This window comes from Ovis canadensis, chromosome 16 (genome assembly GCF_042477335.2).
Source record: "Ovis canadensis isolate MfBH-ARS-UI-01 breed Bighorn chromosome 16, ARS-UI_OviCan_v2, whole genome shotgun sequence".
In the NCBI taxonomy this organism is placed as follows: domain Eukaryota; kingdom Metazoa; phylum Chordata; class Mammalia; order Artiodactyla; family Bovidae; genus Ovis; species Ovis canadensis.
The window spans coordinates 28601743-28622558 of NC_091260.1; the positions used below are offsets into that span (position 1 = coordinate 28601743).

Sequence of the window (20816 nt, forward strand, 5' to 3'; positions counted from 1 at the left end):
AGGCTCCCTGGCCTTGACTTTTAGTTAAGTTATGGCAACAGGCATTTTCCCCAGCAGACAGTAGAATCACAGGAGAAAGAGGTCACAATGTCGGTGTTTCTTTGTCACCACCCCTCTCCTTTCAGCTCTATCTATTCCAGCAATGGATATTTCCTTCTGAGATGACAAGTCCTGCAGTTCTGATGTGTCTTTGGTTACACTGGTTTTCTTCTCTACCCTCTTTTGGGGCCTGAAGGTGGAGATAATTTTCTGCTATTTTAATCCCTTAGTGCTCTCAGAGTTCCTTGTATGCTCTTAACCTTCACCTCACTTCTGTGAATAAATAATTCCTTCAAAATTCCTGCTGAGTGCATCTATATTTCCTTCCAAGACACTGAGTGAGAAAGCACTGCTTACACTGGGCTGATGACTTGAAAATATTAACTTTTGGAATGACCCTGAGTTTACCACTCTTTCAGATTGCTTCCTGGGCAGTAAGTGGTAATTTTATAATAACTTTTTGGAATCAACCAGCACCCCCATTTCAAAGTAAGGCTTAGGTTGTTGAGCCCAGGTGCCTTGGGCTGGAAGAAAGGCAAGTTTCAGTAAAAAAAAATGTAGATTACCAAAATGGACTCAATCAAATTTCCCTTCTACCTTTGGCTTATTGTGAAAGTAGTACTTGCCTAGTAAGCTTAGGCATAACCATTTGTTCTGAGACAAATCATGATCTAGACAGGCCTGAGGGAGGGCCAACAAATGATAGTGGTCCATTGTAGGAGCTGTTGATGAGTAGGGCTTGTACTGTGTTTATTTGTAGGTAGGACAAATGTTGGGCAGCCCATGGACCACCAGGCTGTGATAATACTTTCTAGTGCTTTGCAAAGCAAGCTGTGTCCTTACCATCTGGTCCTAGAGCTTTGTGAATTGCTACGCTTGACTGGTTTGGCACTAAATAGCCCAGAGAGGTAAGAACGGTGGCATCTATGGTGTTGCTTTTCTGTTAATTTTTAAATTAATTCCAAGTGAAAAATGAGGGTAAGTGGGGTGTTGGATCTTTGTTCTTTTTGTGTTAATGTTTCAAATAATCTGTCCTTCCTCTTGGAGGCTTCCCAGGTGGCTCAGCAGGAGACAGAGGGTTCAATCCTTGGGTCAGGAAGACCCCTTGGAGAAGGAAATGGCAACCCACTCCAGTATTCTTGTCTGGAGAAAAATGAGGGTAAGTGGGGTGTTGGATCTTTGTTCTTTTTGTGTTAATGTTTCAAATAATCTGTCCTTCCTCTTGGAGGCTTCACAGGTGGCTCTGCAGGAGACAGAGGGTTCAATCCTTGGGTCAGGAAGGCCCCTTGGAGAAGGAAATGGCAACCCACTCCAGTATTCTTGTCTGGAGAATCCCATGGACAGGGGAGCCTGGCAGGCTACAGTCCGCAGGGTTACAAAGTGTTGACGATGACTGAAGTGACTGAGCATGCACGCACATCTTTGCTCTAAGCATGCACACACATCTTTGCTCTTAATGTAAAGGATGGATAAGAGAACACGTGAGGATCAAGTACCATGCCATTTCCCATGTCTGGAGTGAACTGAATGTGGCAAAGGGGTGCATCTGAAGGTTTTGCGCTGGTAAAAATATCAGTTACCTCCAGGGAACCTTTAGATAAAAGGAACTTTGAATGAAATCTAGATAAAGATTTGTTGAGAAACTTTGAATCACTTACTTATATTTTCACTTGCTAGAAAAAATTTTTTTTTCTTTTTACTTGTTAGAGGGCTTCCCTGATAGCTCATTTGGTAAAGAATCCTCCTGCAATATAGGAGACCCCAGTTTAATTCTTGGATCAGGAAGATCCCCTGTAGAAGAGATAGGCTACCCATTCCAATATTCATGGGTTTCCCTTGTAGCTCAGCTGGTAAAGAACTGCAATGCTGGAGACCTGGGTTCGATCCCTAGATTGGAAAAATCCCCTGGAGAAGGGAATGGCTACCCACTCCAGTATTCTGGCTTGGAGAATTCTATGAACTATGTAGTCCATTGGGTCGAAAAGAGTCCAACAGGACTGATCGACTTTCACTTTACTTGTTAGAAAATAATATCTTCAATTCACAACCACTCACAAGTTTATGAAGTGTTTCTTGCAGGATACAATCCAACTACTTTTCTAGATCCTACAAAATGAATTGATGAGTTGGTAGACAAGAGAGGGCTACTTGCTTGTATTGCATCATTTTAATACCCCTCTCTTATCAAGTGCTCTTAATCAACTGGGTTTTGTTTTTCATTGCGTTTTTTTGACCTGCCTTGAGGGACTTGGTTAGAAAGTCCTGAGTGTCTTATTTTGCATTTACTACAGGATTGTTGTTGAGAATCCTGTTACTTACATTTCATATAATTTTTTACATAAGAACTTATGGCAAGACTGTCTCACAGGACAGTTTCAGGAATAATTTTTTTTTTTTGAGCAATTGGTGTTTGTTTGTTTGTTTGTTTAATTGAGCTGTATTTGACTTAAGATATTGTGTAAGTTGCTTCCCAGGTGGCTCAGTGGTAAAGAATTCATCTGCAAAGTAAAAGATGCATATTCGATCCCTGTATTGGGGAGATCCCCAGGAGAAGGAAATGGCAACCTACTCCAGTATTCTTGCCTGGGAAATCCCATGGACAGAGGAGCCTCACAGGCTATGATCCATGGGGTCACAAAGATTTGGACATGACTTAGTGACTAAAGAACAACACTGTGTGAGTTTAAGCTGTACAATGTATTGAGTTGATGCATCCATATTGCAATGTAATTGCCATAATAGGCTTGCTAACACCTTTGTTATGTCACGTAATATGTGACTCAACTAATGTGTTTTTATTTTATGGGGTCACATAACATACTGGGAGGGGGGTCACATAACTTATACTTTTTCTCCTTGTTTTGGCTGCTGGAAAGTTCAGAGCTAGTTCCTGGTCTATCTCTAAGCAATAAAGTTTCTATTCTAACATACCATCTTGATGTTATTATCTCTTTTCCAGACCTTTTTTAAAAAAAATTCTATTGTATGTATTTTTAAAAGCTACCTTAAATTATTTATGAATATAGTTCAGTTCAGTTCAGTTCAGCCACTCAGTGGTGTCCAGCTCTTTGCCACCCCATGGAATGCAGCACACCAGGCTTCCCTGTCCATCACCAACTCCCAGAACTTGCTCAAACTCATGTCCATAGAATCAGTGATGCCATCCAATCATCTCATCCTGTGTTGTTCCCTATTCCTTCTGCCTTCAATCTTTTCCAGCATCAGGGTCTTTTCCAAGGAGTCAGTTCTTCCCATAAGGTGGCCAAAGTATTGGAGCTTCATTTTCAGCATCAGTCCTTCCAATGAATATTCAGGACTGATTTCCTTTAGGATGGACTGGTTTGATCTCCTTGCAGTACAAGGGACTCTCAAGAGTCTTCTCCAACACCACAGTTCAAAAGTATCAGTTCTTTGGTGCTCAGCTTTCTCTATGGTCCAACTCTCACATCCATACATGATCACTGGAAAAACCATAGCTTTTACTAGACAGATATTTGTTGGCCAAATAATGTCTCTGTTTTTTAATATGCTGTCTAGGCTTGCCATAGCTTTTCTTCCAATGAGCAAGCGTCTTAATTTCATGGCTTCAGTCACCATCTGCAGTGATGGTGTCCATATTTTTTTTGGAGCCCCCCAAAATAAAGTCTGACACTGTTTCTACTGTTTCCCCAACTATTTCCCATGAAGTGCTGGGACCAGATGCCATGATCTTAGTTTTTTGAATGTTGAGTTTTAAGTGAGCTTTTTCACTCTCCTTTTTCACTTTCATCAAGAGGCTCTTTAGTTCCTCTTCACTTTCTGCCATAAGGGTGGTGTCATCTGCATATCTGAGGTTCTTGATATTTCTCCTGGCAATCTTGATTCCAGCTTTTGCCTCATCCAGCCTGGCATTTCATATGATGTATTCTGCATATAAGTGGAATATGCAGGGTGACAATATACAGCCTTGACATACTCCTTTCCCAATTTGGAACCAGTCCTTTGTTCCATGTCAGGTTCTAACTCTTGCTTCTTTAAAAAAAAAAATTATTTATTTTAATTGGAGGCTAATTACTTTACAATATTGTATTGGTTTTGCCATATATCAACATGAATCCGCCACGGGTGTACACGTGTTCCCCATCCTGCACCCTCCTCCCACCTCCCTCCCCATATCATCCCTTTGGGTCATCCCAGTTCACCAGCCCCAAGCATCCTGTATCATGCATCGAACCTGGACTGCTGATTCATTTCATATATGATATTATACATGTTTCAATGCCATTCTCCCAAATCATTCCACCCTCTCCCACAGAGTCCAAAAGACTATTCTATACATCTGTGTCTCTTTTGCTGTTTTGCATAAAGGTTTATCATTACCATCTTTCTAAATTCCGTATATATGTGTTAGTATACTGTATTGGTGTTTTTCTTTCTGACTTACTTCACTCTGTATAATAGGCTCCAGTTTCATCCACCTCATTAGAACTGATTCAAATGCATTCTTTTTAATAGCTGAGTAATACTCCATTGTGTATATATACCACAGCTTTCTTATCTGTTCATCTGCTGATGGACATCTAGGTTGCTTCGATGTCCTGGCTATTATAAACAGTGCTGCGATGAACATTGGGGTACACGTGTCTCTTTCCATTCTGGTTTCCTCGGTGTATATGCCCAGCAGTGGGATTGCTGGGTCATAAGACAGTTCTATTTCTAGTTTTTTAAGGAATCGCCACACTGTTCTCCATAGTGGCTGAACTAGTTTGCATTCCCACCAACAGTGTAAGAGGGTTCCTTTTTGTCCGCACCTTCTCCAGCATTTATTGCTTGCAGACTTTTGGATAGCAGCCATTCTGGCTGGCGTGAAATGGTACCTCATTGTGGTTTTGATTTGCATTTCTCTGATGATGAGTGATGTTGAACATCTTTTCATGTGTTTGTTAGCCATCTGTATGTCTTCTTTGGAGAAATGTCTGTTTAGTTCTTTGGCCCATCTTTTGATTTGTTCATTTTTCTGGTTTTGAACTGTATGAGCTGCTTATATATTTTTGAGATTAATTATTTGTCAGTTTCTTCATTTGCTGTCTTTTCACCTTGCTTATAGTTTCCTTCATTGTGCAAAAGCTTTTAAGTTTAATTAGGTCACACTTGCTTATTTTTGCTTTTATTTCTATTACTCTGGGTGGTGGGTCATAGAGGATCCTGCTGTGATTTGTGTTGGAGAGTATTTTGCCTATGTTTTCATCTAGGAGTTTTATAGTTTCTGGCCTTACATTTAGATCTTCAATCCTTTTTGAGTTTATTTTTGTGTATGGTGTTAGAAAGTGTTCTAGTTTCATTCTGTTACAAGTGGTTGAACAGCTTTCCCAGATTCACTTGTTAAAGAGATTGTCTTTTCTCCATCGTATACTCTTGCTTCCGAAACGAGTATTTATAAACATGTTTTCTGTGAGAATTTTTTATGCCTACAAAGTGTCAAACAAACAAACAAACAAAAAATCAAAATATAGCACTGATCAAGATGTGAAATATTAAAATCATTGATTATTTTGCATGGTTACATAGTGAAAAATAATGGTTGTCTGCCACAATAAGATTGCTCCTCCTTTGCTTAGTTCATTCAAAGTGATTTATGTTATTTGATCTGGACCATATAAGGCAGGTTTTTCCAAATGTCTGGTGTTCTATTCTAATTGAGAAGTGTCATTAATGGGCACTGGGTTAATTAGATGGAGAAGGAAATTTAGAAGGAAATTCTTGGGGCTAATGCAAAATGCGGGCTTGAAACAGTGCAGAACTCTGTGGTCCTTGCCCCACCCCCATGTCCTCAGTCTGCCTTTTGTCTGTAGGAAAAACTTTTGCCAAAGAGTAAGTTTCATTAGGTTTTCCCCAGGTGGCACTAGTGGTACAGAACCTGCCTGCCAAAGCAGAAGACATAAAAGACAACGATTCAATCCCTGGGTTGGCAGATCCCCTGGAGGAGAGCATGGCAACCCACTCCAGTATTCCTGTCTGGAGAATCCCCATGCACAGAGGAGCCTGGCAGGCTACAGTCCATGGAGTCCAAAAGAGTTGGACATGGCTGAAGCAACTTAGCAAGCAAGCACATTTAATCAAAGAAATGAGAACATGCAGAAACAAAGGAAAATAGTCAAAGGAAACCAAATAATAGTTATGCAGTCATTAAGCATAGTGAAGGACCTTTAGTTCACCCTGAAGTGTTATAGATAATGTTCTGAGCCATATCCTATAAGCTGTTTTATAGATACAGAAACTCCCACCAGGTGGAAGAAGTTGACAACATGATGAACAGACTGTAGCCATGGCATAAATTGCTATAATTCCAATAATTGGCTTCAATTGGGAACAAACCAATCCTGGATCTGAAGACTAACTGTACTTGAAACAATCAAGATGACACTGGTCTGACCACTGATGACCAACTTCAAGATGCTTGTAAGAGCTGACTGTGCTGTTTCTGCATGTAGCCCCCCAACCCCCTGTCTATAAATGCTCTTATCCACTAACTGTCAGTAGGGAAGCGCTGGCCTTTGAACTGGTGTCTGCCCTCTTCCCCCACCCCCACCTTTGCTAGCATCCAAAATAAAGCAAAATTTCCTTACCACCAGCTTGGCCTGTTTAATGGCCTTTGAGCAACAAGCAACTGGACCTGGGTTTGGTAACACATTGACCAGAGATTTGGATGTAATATTCATTTTTGTTAATGTGGTAGTAGAATTTATTAAATATTAAACCAACTTGTTAGTTAGTTAGGAGCATGGGCTGTAGTCCCCCAGGCTCCTCTGTTCATGGAGTTCTCCAGGCAAAAATACTGGAGTGGGTTGCCATTCCCTACTCCAGGGGATCTTCCCAACCCAGGGATTGGACCTATGCCTCCTGTATCATAGACAGATTCTTTACCATCAGGAAGGGAAGCCCATTAACCAACTTATATATACAATTATACTTTTTCATATTTGAAACAATCATTCAACACAGAAACATGCATTATATGCTTTATTAATTCTAAAAGAATATTTTGTGGAAGGTAAAACATTCAGAACCTTTAGACTTAATTAAAATTCAAATTTCAAACTGGTAGGTTTTTTAAGTTTTAAATATTTGATTCTCAAAAGTTTAAGAGGAGGAAAGTCATGAATGAGTAGCTGATAAATGGCTAAATAGTTTAATTGTCAAGTTTTGCAGAATTTATGAGTTCAACATCCAACTGGAGATTAACTTCATAAGGCCAGTGAGAGATGAAAAGTTCTGAATGATTCATTTAACTGTGTAATTTATTTGTTTCATACTTTCATGTGAAATATTCAAGTTTTCAGATTTTACATTTTACAAGAGGTACACTCACAAGTCTAAAGAGAAACAGTTAAGCCTTCAAGGCAAAAAAAAAAAAAAAGGATTTCAATTCCTAGAGTTTAATAAAGCAGCACTTACATACTTATGGTGTCTTTACATTTCACTTGCATAAGGGAAAAGTTAGCAGCATTTCTTTCACTTCATTTTCCCTCCACAGACCATTCTCATTATTTGTTCTTACAAACATCTGCTCTACTCAGGGCTATGAGACATGACCAGGATACCAAAAATAATGATGCTTTCATTCTGTCTAGATGTAAAATGATTGCACAAATAATTAGACAAGAATATCAAATCCCAAAGACATGAAATTCACACAACATAGTAATAAAATATATTGCAGCCTGCAGTATGATAAAATTCTGTGTGCCTTTGCTCGTTTATTTATTTATTTATTTTTTGTTAGGACTGGAAAAAGCTTTAATCATGAGTCACTGCCTAAGTTGTTGTTACACAGTACAGGGGACATTTTGATTTCTGACATTTTGATAATACTGATGAAATGGGGAGACAGGGAGGTGTGTGTACACTTAGAAATTTTGGCTACTTTAGTGGCTCCTAACTATGGCCATACTTGGGAATTATATGTCGAGTGGCTTTACACCTTATTGTTATTTCTTTAAAGACTTAATGTCTGCCTGGTAATATCCTTGAAGGTCAAGCTTTAGTAGGCTTGGATGGGGGTTGGGTATTTGTATTTTTATGAAGTTCCTTAAAACTTACCATGTGCATCTGAAGCTGAGAATTTCCTGGCATAATTTTAACTGACATAGAGTTTAGCCTGTGATATGATTTTTTTTTTCCTTTCTGACTTAATCCTTATATACATGTAGCTGAGTGTTTGACTCAGAACTCAAACACACCAGGTCTTAATTCAGTACTTAGAATTGTAATACTACCACTAGGAGATACCACTACAAGAGAAGAAATAAAAAGCCAACAGATTCCTGGCTCCTCAGTCTCAGTAATTTGAATATCCTTTGAGCAGAACCTCTAACTTGCCTTGTCTGATAATAGTGCAGATGACTGTGTTAGTTGCTTAGTTGCATCCGACTCTTTGTGACCCCCTGGACTGTAGCCTCCCAGGCTCCTCTGTCCGTGGAATTCTCCAGCCAGGAGACAATACTGGAGTGGGTAGCCATTCCCTTATCCAGGGGATCTTCCTGGCCCAGGAATTTAGCTGGGGTCTCCTGAATTGTTAGGCATATTCTTTACCATCTGAACCTAGGGTTACAAGTGCCGATATGCTCAAAAGCCTGCCAATCTCTCCCATTCCAACCAGGAGAAGGTCAAGTTTGGCACCACAGGGGGCCTCCAGGTCATTTGGTCATTCCTGAAGTTGAGGTGCCAATGCTTGATTATTTAAAGTTATTTCTAAGTCTGCTTATCTGTGTGGAAGAGAGGAGCTACTCTACGTTCAAGGTCAGGAGGGGCGGCCGTGAGGAAGTACCCCTCGTCCAAGGTAAGGACCAGCGGCTGTGCTTTGCTGGAGCAGCTGTGAAGAGATACCCCACGCCAAGGTAAGAAAAACCCAAGTAAGATGGTACGTGTTGCGAGAAAGCATCAGAGGGCAGACACACTGAAACCATAATCACAGAAAACTAGTCAATCTGATCACACGGACCACAGCGTTGTCTAACTCAATGAAACTAAGCCATGCCGTATGGGGCCACTCAAGATGGGGGGTCATGGTGGAAAGGCCTGACAGAATGTGGTCCAATGGAGAAGGGAATGGCAAACCACTTCAGTATTCATGCCTTGAGAACCCCATGAACAGTACAAAAAGGCAAAATGATAGGATACTGAAAGAGGAACTCCCTAGGTCAGTAGGTGCCCAATATGCTACTGGAGATCAGTGGAGAAATAACTCCAGAAAGAATGAAGGGGTGGAGCCAAAGCAAAAACAATACCCAGTTGGGGATGTGACTGGTGATAGAAGCAAGGTCTGATGCTGTAAAGAGCAATATTGCATAGGAACCTGGAATGTCAGGTCCATGAATCAAGGCAAATTGGAAGTGGTCAAACAGGAGATGACAAGAGTGAACATTGACATTCTAGGAATCAGCGAACTAAAATGGACTGGAATGGGTGAATTTAACTCAGATGACCGTTATATCTACTACTGCGGGCAGGAATCCCTCAGAAGAAATGGAGTAGCCATCATGGTCAACAAAAGAGTCCAAAATGCAGTACTTGGATGCAATCTCAAACAGGACAGAATGATCTCTGTTTCCAAGGCAAACCATTCAATATCACAGTAATCAAAACCTATGCCCCAACCAGTAACACTGAAGAAATTGATTTGAACGGTTCTATGAAGACCTACCAGAGAAGGCAATGGCACCCCACTCCAGTACTCTTGCTTGGAAAATCCCATGGATAGAGGAGCCTGGTAGGCTGCAGTCCATGGGGTCGCTAGGAGTCGGACACAACTGGGCGACTTCACTTTCCCTTTTCACTTTCATGCATTGGAGAAGGAAATGACAACCCACTCCAGTGTTCTTGCCTGGAGAATCCCAGGGATGGGGGAGCCTGGTGGGCTGCTGTCTATGGGGTTGCACAGAGTCAGACACAACTGAAGCGACTTAGCAGCAGCAGCATCAGCAGCATGAAGACGTACAAGACTTTTTGGAACTAACACCCCCAAAAGATGTCCTTTTCATTATAGGAGACTGGAATCCAAAAGTAGGAAGTCAAGAAACACCTGGGGTAACAAGCAAATTTGGCCTTGGAATACGGAATGAAGCAGGGCAAAGGCTAATAGAGTTTTGCCAAGAGAACACACTGGTCATAGCAAACACCCTCTTCCAACACAAGAGAAGAATCTACACATGGACATCACCAGATGGTCAACACCAAAATCAGATTAATTATATTCTTTGCAGCCAAAGATGGAGAAGCTCTATACAGTCAGCAAAAACAAGACTGGGAGCTGACTGTGGCTCAGATCACGAACTCCTTATTGCCAAATTCGGACTTAAATTGAAGAAAGTAGGGAAAACCACTAGACCATTCAGGTATGACCTAAATCAAATCCCTTATGATTATACAGTGGAAATGAGAAATAAAATTAAGGGACTAGATCTGATAGATAGAGTGCCTGATGAACTATGGACGGAGGTTCGTGACACTGTACAGGAGACAGGGATCAAGACCATCCCCATGGAAAATAAATGCAAAAAAGCAAAATGGCTGTCTAAGGAGCGCTTACAAATAGCTGTGAAAAGAAGAGAAGTGAAAAAAGCAAAGGAGAAAGGGAAAGATATAAGCATCTGAATGCAGAGTTCCAAAGAATAGCAAGGAGAGATAATGCCTTCCTCATCAATCAATGCAAAAAAATAGAGGAAAACAACAGAATGGGAAAGATTAGAGATCTCTTCAAGAAAATTAGAGATGCCAAGGGAATATTTCATGCAAAGATGGGCTCAATAAAGGACAGAAATGGTATGGACCTAACAGAAGCAGAAGATATTAAGAAGAGGAGGCAAGAATACACAGAAGAACTGTACAAAAAAGATCTTCATGACCAAGAAAATCACGATGGTGTGATCACTCACCCAGAGCTAGACATCCTGGAATGTGAAGTCAAGTGGGCCTTAGAAAGCATCACTACGAACAAAGCTAGTGGAAGTGATGGAATTCCAGTGGAGCTATTTCAAATCTTGAAATATGATGCTGTGAAAATACTGCACTCAATATGCCAGCAAATTTGGAAAACTCAGCAGTGGCCACAGGACTGGAAAAGGTCAGTTTTCATTCCAATCCCAAAGAAAGGCAATGCCAAAGAATGCTCAAACTACCACACAATTGCACTCATATCACACGCTAGTAAAGTAATGGTCAAAATTCTCCAAGCCAGGCTTCAACAATATGTGAACTGTGAGCTTCCAGATGTTCAAGCTGGTTTTAGAAAAGGCAGAGGAACCAGAGATCAAATTGCCAACATCCACTGGATCATGGAAAAAGCAAGAGAGTTCCAGAAAAACATCTATTTCTGTTTTACTGACTATGCCAAAGCCTTTGACTGTGTGGATCACAATAAACTGTGGAAAATTCTGAAAGAGATGGGAATACCAGACCGCCTGACCTGTCTCTTGAGAAACCCGTATGCAGGTCAGGAGGCAACAGTTAGAACTGGACATGGATCAACAGACTGGTTCCAAATAGGAAAAGGAGTACTTCAAGGCTGTATATTGTCACCCTGCTTATTTAACTTTTAAGTCAAAGGACATCATGCAGAGGACATCGTGAAAAACTCTGGGCTGTAAGAAGCACAAGCTGGAATCAAGATTGCCGGGAGAAATATCAATAACCTCAGATATGCAGATGACACCACCCTTATAGCAGAAAGTGAAGAAGAACTAAAAAGCCTCTTGATGGGAGTGAAAGTGGAGAGTGAAAAAGTTGGTTTAAAGCCCAATGTTCAGAAAACGAACATCATGGCATCTGGTGCCATCACTTCATGGGAAATAGATGGGGAAACAGTGGAAACAGTGCCAGACTTTATTTTTTGGCTCCAAAATCACTGCAGATGGTGACTGCAGCCATGAAATTAAAAGATGCTTACTCCTTGGAAGGAAAGTTATGACCAACCTAGATAGCATATTCAAAAGCAGAGACATTACTTTGCCAACAAAGGTCCATCTAGTCAAGGCTATTGTTTTTCCAGTGGTCATGTATGGCTGTGAGAGTTGGACTGTGAAGAAAGCTGAGCGCCAAAGAACTGATGCTTTTGAACTGTGGTGTTGGAGAAGACTCTTGCGAGTCCCTTGGACTGCAAGGAGATCCAACCAGTACATCCTAAAAGAGATCAGTCCTAGGTGTTCATTGGAAGGACGGATGCTAAAACTGAAACACCAATACTTTGGCCACCTCATGCGAAGAGTTGGGTTTCTCTTACCTTGGGCCTGGGGTATCTCTTCAGGCTGCTCCAGCAAAGCACAGTCGCTGCTCCTTACCTTGGAGGAGGGGTATCTCCTTACCGCTGCTCTTTCTGACCTTCAACGTGGGATAGCTCCTCTAGGCCTTCCTGCGCCCATGCATCCACCACTCCTTGGTTGCGGGGTAGCTCCTCCCGGCTGCCGCCCCTGACCTCGGACTTAAAGTAGCTCCTCTCAGTCGCGCTTAGTGCGCTGGTCTCAGCCGCCCATGCTTCAATCACAATAAACTGTGGGAAATTCTGAAAGAGATGGGAATATCAGACCACCTGACCTGCCTCTTGAGAAATCTGTATGCAGGTCAGGAAGCAACAATTAGAACTGGATATGGAACAACAGACTGGTTCCAAATAGGAAAAGGAGTACGTCAAGGCTGTATATTGTCACCCTGCTTATTTAACTTATATACAGAGTACATCATGAGAAACGCTGGACTGGAAGAAACACAAGCTGGAATCAAGATTGCTGGGAGAAACATCAAAAACCTCAGATATGCAGATGACACCACCCTTATGGCAGAAAGTGAAGAGGAACTAAAAAGCCTCTTGATGAAAGTGAAAGTGGAGAGTGAAAAAGTTGGCTTAAAGCTCAACGTTCAGAAAACTAAGGTCATGGCATCCGGTCCCATCAGTGCATGGGAAATAGATGGGGAAACAGTGGAACAGTGTCAGACTTTATTTTTTGGGGGGCTCTAGAATCACTGCAGATGGTGACTGCAGCCATGAAATTAAAAGATGCTTACTCCTTGGAAGAAAAGTTATGACCAACCTAGATAGCATATTCAAAAGCAGAGACATTACTTTGCCGACTAAGGTCTGTCTAGTCAAGGCTATGGTTTTTCCAGCAGTCATGTATGGATGTGAGAGTTGGACTGTGAAGAAGGGTGAGCTCTGAAGAATTGATGCTTTTGAACTGTGGTGTTGGAGAAGACTCTGGAGAGTCCCTTTGACTGCAAGGAGATCCAACCAGTCCATTCTGAAGGAGATCAGCCCTGGGATTTCTTTGGAAGGAATGATGCTAAAGCTAAAACTCCAGTACTTTGGCCACCTCATGCAAAGAGTGGACTCATTGGAAAAGACTCTGATGCTGGGAGGGATTGGGGGTGGGAGGAGAAGGGGACGACAGAGGATAAGATGGCTGGATGGCATCACTGACTCGATGGGCATGAGTTTGAGTAAACTCTGGGAGTTGGTGATGGACAGAGTTGCCTGACGTGCTGCGATGCATGGGGTCACAAATAGTCGGACATGACTGAGTGACTGAACTGAACTGAACTGAACTGAGAGCTAAGATGGGAAACAAACAGGTCGTTACAACTGGAGGCTTTCTTGATTGAACGCATTCTTTTGGGTGAAATGGAGTAAGCTATATTATTGTGAAAGTGAATCTGTGCACGTGAAAAATGCTCAATATCACTAATTATCAGAGAAATGTGTGAAAGACTACCTCACACCTATCAGAATGGTTGTAATCCAAAAGAGCACAAATAACATATGCTGATGAGGGTGTGGAGAAAGGGAATGATAATGCTGTTGGTGGGAATTTAATTTGGTACAGCCTCTGTGGAAAATGGTATTGAGGTTTCTCAAAAAAACTAAAAATAGAGCTACCATGTGACCCAGCAAAAATTTTATTCCTGGTTATACATCAAAAACACACACACACACACACACACACACACACACAAAATAGCAAAGAAAACCCTATTCAAAAAGATACATGTACCCCAATGTTCATAGCAACATTATTTATAATAGTCAAAATAGGGAAACAACCTAAGCATCCATGAACGGATAAAGAAGATAGGGTTTATTTGTTATATATATATATATATATATATATATACACACACATATATATATACACATATATATACATATATATATACACACACACATATATATACATATATATGTATAATGGAATATTAGCCATAAAAAGAATGAACTTTTGCCATTTGCAACAGCATGGAGGGACTTGTAAGGTACTATTCTTGGTGAAATAAGTCAGACAGGGGAAGCCCCCTCACAGCCTGGTACCATAACTAAACCCAACAAGATAAAGAAAAGACTTCTATCCTAGCAAGATAAGCCAGGGACCGTCTTACTCCAACCCTCCCAACTTCCTTTTCTTCTATATAAAGACCTCCTTTCCTTGGTGGGTGGGCACTTGCATTTTGCTCACTGTGGCCACAGATTCTGAATTGCAATTTCTCTGCTGATCCTGAATAAACCCATCTTTGCTGGGAAAATACCTGGCAGTCTATTCTAGGTCAATAGTTCAAAGTGTTTTAAGTGTTAATATTCTATGTGGGCATTTAGAATGAGAGAGGTTTTGAATGGCGTGTTGTAAATAATTTTTAGATGCGATTGATAACTGAATTCAGTCCCCAGATCCCCAGATCTTGACCAGCCACAGTTAAACCTCTGCTGAGCTCCCAAAGAAGATATTAAGCCTAGAGGATTCAGAGATGTAAGTGCTTAGTCTTTGTTGCTAGCTTTTGGCCCCAAGTTTTTAAGGGAACTGGGTTGAAATCATTGGGAGTTCTTAGAATTTCCTTTTCCTTTTCTCCTGTGATTTATGGTAGAGCAATTTCTGAGAGGCAGCTTCTGAAGTTTTTTCTCTGGCAGCTATCTTCTTTTCTCCTAGTCAAGAGGAGGAAGAGGAGCGATGAGAAAGGGAGAAAGATTTCTCCCTCTCGAGTAGGAGGAGGCCTGGGTTTGTCTCATGCATCAGTAACATGGCAAGAGGAAGAGCCAAGAAGATGAATTCAGAAAGAAGGTGGGAATTCTTTCAGAAACACAAGTTACAGAGGCAAAAAGGGGGAGCTACATTTCCCAGAAACCCAGAAGTGTAATCATTTTCCTCTACTAAACCCTCTATGAGCATTTTTGAACCAGTAACTTTCTTGATCTTGGTCCTGACACATCCTGGGAGAGAAAGCAGACTTAAGCTGGCTTCTAGGTATTTATATTAAGTCTCAGTATATTTTTACATATGAAAGAACACCTTCATGTTTTTGTTTCCCAGACTGTTTTCCTTCCTGCCATTTCCCCAAGGTGATGCAATCTGATTTGGGGGATCTTTTAAACATTGTCTACTATGACTAGCTATTGAAAAATAAATCTTGGGAAATTACAAAAATGATAGGGTTACTTTTAGGTAGTATCTCTTGTGAGCCCCCTACCTGTCAAGCACCAATTGCTCTCACATATTTATTTTTTGAACTGTTTGAATTCCCTGGTGGCTCAGACAGTAGATCTGCCTGCAGTGCGGGAGACCCAGTTTCTATCCCTTAGTCGGGAAGATACCCTGGAGAATGAAATGGCTACCCACTCCAGTTTTCTTGCCTGGAGAATCCCATGGACAGAGGAGCCTGGCGGGTTACAGTCCATGGGTTCACAAAGAGTTGGACATGACTGAGCAATTTCACTCACCCACTCACTCATTAAACAGGTAAAGTAATTAGCCTCCAATTAAAATAAATAAACAAAAACAAAATGAAACAAAATATAAATAAATAAATAAACAGGTATACTAGCATTACTGTCGGAGAAGGCAATGGCACCCCACTCCAGTACTCTTGACTGGAAAATCCCATGGACAGAGGAGCCTGGTGGGCTGCAGTCCATGAGGTCGCACAGAGTCGGACACGAATGAAGTGACTTAGCAGCAGCACCAGCAGCATTACTGTGATGCAGCATGGCATAATGCTTAAAAGAATGAACTTCAGGGCTCACCTTCTTGAGTTTGCCTTCTGGTTATATCATTTATTAGATTAGCTGTATGTGGTTGGGCATTTTTCCTAAACTTTCTTTGCCTAATTTTCTTATTTGTAAAAAAAGGAAGGAGGAAGGTCAAAGTGAAAGTTGCTCAGTCATGTTGCTCTTTGTGACCCTGTGAACTGTAGTCTGCCAGGCTCCTCTGTTCATGGAATTCTCCAGGCAAGAATACTGGAGTGGGTAGATGTTCCCTTCCCCAGGGAGGTGAGTAGCCTTTCCCTTTTCCAGGGAATCTTCCCAACCCAGGGATTGAACCAAGGTATCCCACATTGCAGGCAGATTCTGTACCAGCTGAGCTACTGGGGAAGCCAAGGGAATAACAATAACAGTGTTCCTGTGAAGATGAACTGATTTAATATATAAATATTTAAAACTCTCAGAACTGTGCCTGGCATATATGAGATACACAGTGAAAATTAGCAATTATTTTCTTCATTTTTCAGATGAGGAAATAGGCTTGAGAAGATAACAATTTGCTTAGGACTATACAGATGATCCATGACATAATCTAGTTTAACACTCAGATTGTAAGTGTGAAAAGACCTCTAAGAGCACAGTCCTATGGCACTCATAGAAATGGCCAGAGATTTTCAGTTCAAAGTAAATATACTACCTAGCCTCTATCTGTCTCCAGCTGGATCACCTTCTTTGCCATCCTGCTCTCTGTCTCCAAGAACCTGACAGGTATGAACCCCATCATGGGAGACCCTTGCCCTCTAGGTCTGTCAATGGGGGCCCCTGGTAGAGAATCAGAGGGGAAGAGAGCAGAGTATGGTAGAGGTATGTCTTTTCCCTTGATTTCCTGTGGGTGTGATGGCTTTGGCCTGGCTGTATCCCTTTGGCATAGTAATTGCAGTGGATCAATAAGCTTGTTTAAAGCAAGGCATGTGTTGTGTTAGTTGTTGGGATGGCTAATCAAGCAACAGTGTCAAAGGAATCATAGCGCTTTAGTGAAGATGTAACAGAACAGAGAACAGACTCCCAGAGGAGTTTCAGCCTTCAGGTCTTATCCCAAGGCCTCTCTTGAGTCTTTGTTTTTCCCTCCCAAGTGAGAAGAGATGCCACCCCTGAGTCCCAGCTTCAGTAGCCTCCAATTCTGAACCTTCTCTATATGCCTGAGGTGGAGTAGGGCAGGGAATTATAGTATTTTCCCTTAGGATTAAAGACTATTTACCTTTAAAATTAATTTTTATTGGGTGTAGTTGCTTTACAATGTTGTATTTCTACTGCACGATAAAGCGAATTAGCATTATGTATGCATATATCCCTTCTTTTTTGGATTTTCTTCCCATTTAGGTCACCACAGAGCATTGAGTAGAGTTGCCTGTGCCCTAAAGTAGGTTCTCATTAGTAATCTGTTTTATACATAGTAATGTATACATGTCAGTCCCAATCACCCATTCATCACACCTCCTTCTCGTATCCATATGTTGGTTCTCTCCATCTATGTCTCTATTTCTGCTTTACAAATAAGATCATCTATATCATTTTTCTAGATCTGGATATAAGCAATATTATACAATATTTGATTTTCTCTCTCTGACTTACTTTACTTTGTATGACAGTCTCTAGATCCATCATTTCTCTGCAAATGGCACAATTTCATTCCCTTTTATGGCTGAGTAATATTTCATTGTATATATGTACCACATCTTAAGAGTAAAGACTTTATTATTTGGTCAGGGCTCCCATAGCCCTACTCTGTGTGTTTTGGGTAGACTCCTGACCCACCCAGAGTTTGAAGAACTAGACAGGGCACATCACATATAAGGGTCTTGAACTGCTTCCTCTATATCGTTTCAAATACATGACTAATTTAGAATCCTTATGAGGAAAAGAGTTTGCTCATTAGCATTGTTACTGCTAATGTTTTATTAGCCTTGATTGATTTAGATAGATTGGCACAAGGTTTTTAGAACTGGTGGATTAATTTGCTTTTTGTCAAGAAGATACATAATGAACTGGGCCTGTCTGAGCTGGTGCCTATGAATGATTTATGTGGTCAGTAATTGATCAATCATCTTTCATTTGGAAACTTCCACTGTTGAGGGAAATATAAATTGGATCTCAATGATCAAATTTACACCAAAGTCTTAAAAGAAGAAATAAAAATGATTTGAAACTTGTCCTGCTATGACATTAGCAAATAAGTGTGTGGTGTTTAGATAGAGGACCGGGTCCTCACTTTCCCACAATGTAGCTTTGGGTAAGACAATTAATGTTTGACCTCAGTTGCCAATTTGTGAAAAGTGACAATATTCATATCTTTTTCCTTCCTTTCCTGAAATGTGGAGAATTTAGTAACAAATAAAACCGACATGATATTTAGTGAATGTCTACAATCTAGGCCTCATATGTAATAGAAGAGGAAATATATTATGTTTATGCCTGTCTGAGACTTAGCTATGCCATTTGTAATGTGGAAGCTTTGGATTTGATTAAGAGTTCTGTCAGTTTCTGAATGTGGCGAAAATTATTAAGCATTTCTTTGATGCAGGCGCTGTATTAAGCACTACATATATAAATGTTAGTCTTTACAACTCCCCTGGGAAGGTGCTAATTTTTTACTCACATTTTACAGCTCAGGAAACTAGGACTTAGAAGGTTAGAGTAGCTTGCTCAAAATACACAGCCAGCAGAGCATGAGCTTTAGCCTCTGATCTCAGCCAGCACCTCACCCTTCCTCCTGAGAGTCTATCTTCTGCCTTATGGAATGCATCTCACCTATTCTCAGACAGCTATCTACCACTCTTCATCTTTTTAGAGTTTTTGCTGCCCACACCACTATCACCAGCCAGTGGTGGAGGACTTCTGAGTTACTGCCTCTGTAATTAACCTAGACCAGGGCTTCTCAGCCTCAGCACTATCGGCACTTTTGTCCAGATAGTGCTCTTCATGAGCAGCTGCCATGGGCATCGTAGGATGTTCAGAATCATCTGTGGCCTCAACTCACTAGATGTCAATAACAACCCTCCAGGTGTGACAACTAAAAATGTCTCTGGAAATGTCTTCTGGGAGAAAAGTTACTCCAGGTTGAAAACTGCTAAGCTAGACCTTGACTGTGGGTTGATATGTCTTGTGTGTGTGTGTGTGTGTGTGTGTGTGTGTGTGTGTGTGTGTATTATGTGAAGCACTTTGAACACTTAGTAATGCTGACAGGGGCCTGCTGACCAGTGGATTTATAGTTGTAGGAACCTCCTGTTTCATATTGTTAAAATGATGACTGCCTTATTTGGAACTCATGCAATAGGGTATGAGCTGGATACGCTGTCAGATCTCTAGGCTCCTTTGTGTCTTCTGCAGATTAGCCTATGAGTAACCTATGTAGGTTGGAGAAGACACTTGAGAGTCCCCTGGACTGCAAGGAGATCCAACCAGTCCATTCTGAAGGAGATCAGCCCTGGGTGTTCTTTGGAAGGAATGATGCTAAAGCTGAAACTCCAGTACTTTGGCCACCTCATGCAAAGAATGGACTCATTGGAAAAGACTCTGATGCTGGGAGGGATTGAGGGCAGGAGGAGAAGGGGACGACAGAGGATGAGATGGCTGGATGGTATCACTGACTCGATGGACGTGAGTCTGAGTGAACTCTGGTAGTTGGTGATAGACAGGGAGGCCTCGCGTGCTGCGATTCATGGGGTCGCAAAGAGTCGGATGCGACTGAGTGACTAAACTGAACTGAACTGAACTGAACCTGTGTAGGTAAGCGGTAAGGGCACAGGCTGGAGTGAGGTGACCTGGCTCCTATACATAGCACCTCTACTGCTCCACAAAACTTGCTTGCTCTTTGGGCCTCAGTTTTATTATCTGCCAAAGTATGTAATTAGGTCAGATGATCGCCAAGGTCTCTTCTTGATTTAATAACAATTTTCTATCCAGATACTCAGTTACTCATACGGCAAACTAGTTCTTTCTGTACATATATGGTTTGTGACAATAAGACTGCTTATTTATTCAATTTTAATGCAGAAATAAATGACACCCTCTTCCTAGTTCATTCCTGGAATTTTGATATTCTTTTCACATATAAATCTCAACTATTACTAGTCAGAGCCTGCTTGTCAGTCCTGGTGATGTCTGCCTTAAAGAAATTAGGACAATTTTACAGCTGGGCTACAGTTGGTCTAATGGAATGATGAAATCCTTCCCCAAATCAGGTTTTTGTTTGTACGTCACAAATTGCATCCTGAAAGACCTCCACCTTGTAAAAAAACAAAAAACAAAAGTCCAGTATATTGCCCTCCCCTTGCATTATATGGGTGGGTATGTTCTGCTTTGTCTTACTTCCTCCAGAACAAAGATGTTAAGAAGAGGGCAGAAAGAGCAGGCCCCTACTACAGGGATTCTGTTCTCTGGCCCCAGAGTCCCACTGGTTGGGGATTCCATTAAAAAAAAAAAAACACAACACCTTGTTTTGAGGCAGAAAAATACATTGTAACAACAGCATAATTTAGTGAAGGGTGACTCCCAGAACCAGGCAGTGGGGAGGGCTGATCAGTAGCCCAGGTTTCTGCTGAGCACAGGTTTCTGGTGGCAGAACTGGGGGGAGTCAAGTTTGAAGATGCAGAGCTGTGCTCATGTGTGATTCAGGAAGAAAGACCATCACAGAGAATGAGGTTGGACAGACTAGGACACTTGTTACCAAAGAGCTTCCCAGTTCAGTTCAGTTCACTTCAGTCGCTCAGTTGTGTCCGACTCTTTG

The 20816-nt window shown here is 41.3% G+C and overlaps 1 long non-coding RNA gene across 2 annotated transcripts in view; it reads left to right on the plus strand.

The window, feature by feature from the left end:
* The first annotated feature begins 514 nt into the window (after positions 1-514).
* The window catches only part of LOC138421882 (uncharacterized), a 122940-nt gene continuing 102638 nt past the window's right edge, over positions 515-20816 (plus strand). The window contains exons 1-2 of one of the 2 annotated variants that reach the window (XR_011249664.1): positions 515-947; positions 1087-1198. This is a non-coding gene — a long non-coding RNA (uncharacterized lncRNA). Of the gene's footprint in view, positions 948-1031; positions 1199-20816 lie in introns of those variants that run through there. The other variant, XR_011249663.1, reaches the window with a different exon arrangement.